The sequence below is a fragment of the Nicotiana tabacum genome, chromosome 6, assembly GCF_000715075.1.
Source record: "Nicotiana tabacum cultivar K326 chromosome 6, ASM71507v2, whole genome shotgun sequence".
In the NCBI taxonomy this organism is placed as follows: domain Eukaryota; kingdom Viridiplantae; phylum Streptophyta; class Magnoliopsida; order Solanales; family Solanaceae; genus Nicotiana; species Nicotiana tabacum.
Window position 1 is genome coordinate 66,153,207 of NC_134085.1, and position 6,101 is coordinate 66,159,307.

Sequence of the window (6,101 nt, forward strand, 5' to 3'; positions counted from 1 at the left end):
CTGATCAGGTGGTGGTGCGTATATAACGCCATAACTTTTTCCCATATACCATATAAATATAATATACATATATACACATATATAACGCCATTTTGTCATGTGTTAATGTATATGTATAAATGCGTGAAATGCATAAGAAATAAGGTAATAAGATTTTCTCGGAATGCCATAAAACTCAATATGCCTTTCGGATAAAATTTATCAAATGCGTATTCTTCTGAGACCCATGAACAGAAGATAGAATAATAAGAATTATGGGAGAACAAGAATATACACATCTCTAGCATTTCTACGAATAGAGTAATTGATAGAAGTTGTGCATTTGCTTGTTTCATTTGTGTCGTATAGATCATGCCAAAAAGAAAGAAGGGATGACCTTAACATACCTGGAGTAGGGGAAAAAATCCGTATGATGTTCTTGGAAAAGGTTGCACCGTTCTCCTTTAGTTGCAATAGTTCACGTTTTTGTTGAAAATCACAAGGATGGCTAGCGAAAGGCCTTGTATTTTGGCAATTCCTTACTCTTGTTCTTGGCAAATTATCAGAATGTTAAAGTGATATATTGATTTAGGTTTAGCTTCTATTTTTGAAGTACTTTCCAATTTGAAAGGAAAGTGTATGGTTTCTATTACTAATAGACTTATTAAATCTTATGACGAACAGACTAGGTAGACTTGTCTCTTACACGTAATGTCTTATTTCCTAGATAGTCACCTAAGCTAATGTGACACTTAGTCACTTCTTTATCATGTGGTTAGCTGCCACGTTTTGGGGGAGGGGTTGAAATTATTAATCTTTATCCACTTATTAGTTAATTAGGTAATGTCCCGTTACCCGATAATTAACTAATTGCCTGTATAACTAAAAATTATCTAAAATTACTTAAAATTCTATTTATTTTTAATATACTTTATATATCATACTATCATGGTCATATGGTACCTTGTATTGTACTAGTCCATAAATATTGGGTATTATTGCTCGACTTGTATTTTATCCCGAATCGGCAACCTTCAATGAAACTAGTTTTCTTTAATTCGTGTACCCTTTATCCTTTACGACACTTACTTATCGCTTATTATAATTAGCATAAATACGTTAATATCAAGATAATCTCATCCCTGATTCTACGTCAATTTACTTAAGATGAAACTTTTAACGTACAAAAATGCGAGATGTAACATCTTTCCCCCCTTAGAACAATTCGTCCTCGAATATTTAATTCCCTGGGATCTATATAACTTTGGCAGAGTCACCTTTGTAACAACACTACTACCAATTCTCCCTGTAGAAGCTCATAATTCAATGCCACATAGGACCACAATCATCAATAACGACAATGGCCTCACATGACCAATGCCAATAACTAACATAAGAATTTGTACACATACCTTAAGGTTGTGATGTCTCAGTTGGACCGTTGTCTGGATGAGGAAATAAGTAGGGATATCTAGACTTAATGTCTTCCTTGACCTCCAAAGTCATTTCTTCCACATTGTTGTTTCTCCAAAGTACTTTCACCGAAGCTACGTCTTTAGTTCTTAATCTCCGGACATGTCTATCTAGTATAGCAATGGGAGTTTCTTCATATGATAGCTGCTCTATGACCTGAACTTCGTCAACTGACACAATTCTGGAAGTATCTCCGATACATTTACGTAGCATAGACACATGAAAGAGGTGATGTACAAACTCCAAGTCCGAAGGCAAGTCTAACTTATATTCTACCTAGCCTACCTTGCGTATGATCGTATATGGTCCAATGTACCGAGGGCTAAGTTTTCCCCTTTTTCCGAACCTTGCCTTTCATCGGTGATACCTTTAGGAATACCCAATCGCCAACCTAAAATTCCAAGTCCCGCCGTCGATTATCCGTATAAGACTTCTAACGGCTTTGAGCTGCTAATAACCTTTCCTGTATAAGCTTAATTTTTTCGATTGCCTGCTGTACCAGTTCTTGTCCTACTAACGTAGTTTCCCCAACATCGAACCACCCTATAGGTGACCAAAACTTATATCCGTAAAGAGCTTTGTATGGAGCCATCTGAATACTGGAATGGTAGCTATTATTTTATGCGAACTCAGTAAGTGGAAGATGATCATCCCATCTACCTTTGAAGTCAATCACACAAGCTCGTAACATATCCTCCAGTGTCTGAATAGTACACTCAGCCTGTCCATTTGTCAGGGGATGAAATGCTGTACTAAAACTTACTTGAGTCCCCAATCCTTTTTGGACGGACCTCTAGAAGTTAGCTGTAAATTGAGCTCCTCTATCCGAGATAATAGATACAGGGACACCATGCAGTCATACTATCTCCTTAATATAAAGCCTTGCATAATACTCTGTGGGAATATGTAGTTCGAACAGTCAAAAATGGGCTGAATTTGTAAGCCTATCAACAATCACCCATATCGAATCGAACTTATGCTGGGTACGAGGTAAGCCTACGATGAAATCCATATAGATTACTTCCCACTTCCAAGTCAAAATCTCTATAGCCTGCAATAACCCACCAGGTTTTTGATGTTCAATCTTGACCTATTGACAGTTAGGGCACTAAGCACAAACTCTGCTATATCCTTTTTCATTCCATCCCACCAATATAGTTCCCCGATATCATGATACATCTTTGTCGCTCCTGGATGGATAGAATAATGAGAATAGTGAATTTCTCTCATAACCTGCTGATGCAGCCCTGCAATATTAGGGACACAAAATCATCTTCGATATCTGAGGACTCCATCTTCTGTAATCTCAAATGGTGTCTTTTCCTTCTGGGTGGTATCCCTATAATGAACTAACACAGGATCCTCGTACTGGCGTTCCTTCACTTTAGTTACTAAAGAGGATGTTGTCGTATCCTGAATAGTAATTCCAATATCACCTGAGTCCAGTAACCGAACTCCAAGACTATCTAGCTGGTGAATCTCATGGGGTATTTCCCTCCTTTCCGGCTGTAAATATGACAGTCTATCCAAAGATCTACGGTTGAGGGCGTTGGCTACTATGTTCGCTTTCCCCGGATGGTATAAAATATGAACGTCATAGTCTTTAAGTAGCTTCAACCATCTCCTTTGATATAAATTTAATTCATTTTGATTGAAGATATACTGGAGGCTCTTATGATCCATATAGATCTCAACATAAATGTCATACAAGTAGTGCCTCTACATCTTTAGTGCATGAATCACCATGGCTAACTCTAAATAATGGGTTGGGTAGTTCTTCTTGTGCTTTCTTAGTTGTCTAGAAGCATAAGCTACGACTTTACCATGCTGTATTAGCACACAACCCAATCCAATGCCTGAAGTATCACAATAGATCACATAACCATCGGTCCCTTCTAGGAGCGTTAGAACCAGTGCTGAAGTTAATATGTCCTTTAATGCCTAGAAACTTTGTTCGCAAGAATCAGTCCATTAAAACTTTGCTCCCTTCTCAGTAAACTTTGTAAAGGGTGCTAAAAGGGAAGAAAATCCCTCTCAAATCTCATGTAATAGCATGCCAAACCAAGAAATCTACGAACCTCCATCGGTGTTGTGGGTCTAGGCCAAGTCTTTACTGCCTCAATCTTTTTTGTATCCACCCGGATGTCTTCACCTGAAATGGTATGCCCAATAAAAGCTACAGAGTTCAACAAGAATTCACATTAGAGAATTTTGCATACAACCTCCCTTTTTGTAGAACTTTGAGCACAATATGCAGATAATCAACATGCTCAGCCTCTGAGCGAGAATACACCAGTATATCGTCAATAAATACAATTACGGACAAATATAACAAGGTCCTGAACACACAGTTCATCAAATCCATGAATACTACTGGGGCATTGGTTAAACCAAATGACATAACACGAAACTCAAAGTGATCGTATATGGTCCTGAATGCTATCTTCCAAATATCTTTCTCCTTAACCCTTACCTGATGATACCTAGACCTGAAATCTATCTTTGAAAAATACTTGGCACCTTGCAACTGATCAAATAAATTATCAATCCTCGGGAGCGTGTACTTATTCTTGATCGTCACCTTATTCAACTGTCTAGAATCAATACACATCCATAAGGAGCTATCTTTCTTCCTCACAAACAACACAGGTGCTCCCCACGGTGATGTACTAGGTCCGATAAAACCTTTTTCAAGCAAGTCTTTTAGATTTTCTTTCTACTCTTTCAGCTCTACGGGGGCCACTCTATAAGGAGGAATAGATATTGGATGAGTATCTGGTAGTAGGTCAATAGAACACTAATTTCTCGCTATAGTGGGAGATCCGGAAGCTCATCGGGAAAAACATTAGGAAACTCATTAACCACAAGTATGGACTGAATGGTTGGTGACTCTACTTCCACATCTTGAACCCGAATTAAGTGATAAATACAGCCCTTTCTGATCATCATCCTTACATTGAGATAAGAAATAAATCTTCCTCTCAGCGACGCCGTATTACCTTTCCACTCCAAAACAGGCTCCCTTGGAAATTAAAATCTCGATTTTTGACTTTTTGGGAAATTGTTGGGAAACTTATAATTCTGCATTGGAATTAATTTCTTTAGCGGTAATTAATATTATTAAGTTAATTATGACTAGATACGAGTGTTTCGGAGGTGGAACTAAGGGTAAAGCGGTGATTGAGGCTTGAGTTCGGCCGTGGAATCGAGGTAAGTGTTGTGGCTAACCTTACCTTGAGGGATTAGGTGTTGTTGCCTTATTTGCTATGCATTTGGTTGTTGAATACGTCGTAGAGGTGAGGCGACAAGTACCTATACGTTGATATCGAGTCATAGCATGTGAGTGAGTCTATTACTTGTGACTGTTGTATTCTTTATTCGTACTGTTCTTGCTTAAACTGGATATTATTCATGTTAAACAAATCTTATCATGTTTTTCCTGGAAGTAGATATTGGTTGAGTATTGACTCCAGTTGAGATTTATATTATGAAGTTAAATATTGAAACGAGGTTGGTTATTGATGATTCCCTTTCCGGGATGTTACTGTTCTGTTGTTTGGGTGAGGAAGAGTGTAAAACACGAAGGGTGATACCGTGCAATGTATTGTGAGTGAGTGACAATGCACAAAGGGTGATGCCGTGCCGTATTCTGCGAGTGATAATGCATGAAAGGCAATGTCGTGCCATGCTATGAGAGAGGTAATGCAAGAAGGGTGATGTCGTGCCATGTTATGAGCGAGCTAATGCACGAAGGGTGATGTCATACTGTTTCTGTTGCTTCTTATGGTGAGAATGAGAGTAAAAGCACGAAGGGGGATGTCGTGCACTTGTTTGCTGTGTTACTACTTTCATAGGTGTAAGGCATATTATTTACTGCATTTCTTTACTGTACTATTTCAAGAATTGATATTCCCCTCAGCATGTTCCTCCCCCTTCCCATTAATATCTGCTAAATTTTCACTTGTTGCTATCTTCTCGTACATGATTTAACTAATGTTATTGTCGTGTCATAGCCTTGTCACTACTTCGCCGAGGTTAGGCTCGGCACTTACTAGTACATGGGGTCGATTGTACTGATACTGCACTCTACACTTTCTGTGCAGATTTTGATACCTGCTCCGCATTGATCAGAGTTGGGTTGCTGCCTTCGGTCCATCAGGAGATCCAAGGTAGATCTGCCGGCGTTCGCAGACCCTGGAGTCCCTTTCCAATTATCCTAGTTTCCAGGTTTTCTTTTATTTCGAGAACACATGTATTTTCTTTAAATCATTATTTGTAATAACTCTTAGAAGTTCGTGGATTGTAACACCAGATTTTAGGTAGTCGTATAGTAGTTTTTGGATTATTATAAATTTCCGCACTTCTTTACTTTACTTTGGCTTAATTAATATTATTTACTATTTTGGGTAGCGGTTAGCAATTAAATCATTATGTGTTGGCTTGCCTAACATTTGGAAGAGTTAGATGTCATCACGATCTCGACGGTAAGAAATTCGGGTCGTGACAAACTCTTTTCAGATTTAAAGTCAAGTTGATAGTAACTAAATACCTATACTAAGCTGCTAGAGAACGGTTTTACTTCTAATTGTAACGTGAATCAAATATATCTCACTACAAGAAATTGGATTATTAATGGCGATATTTAACAA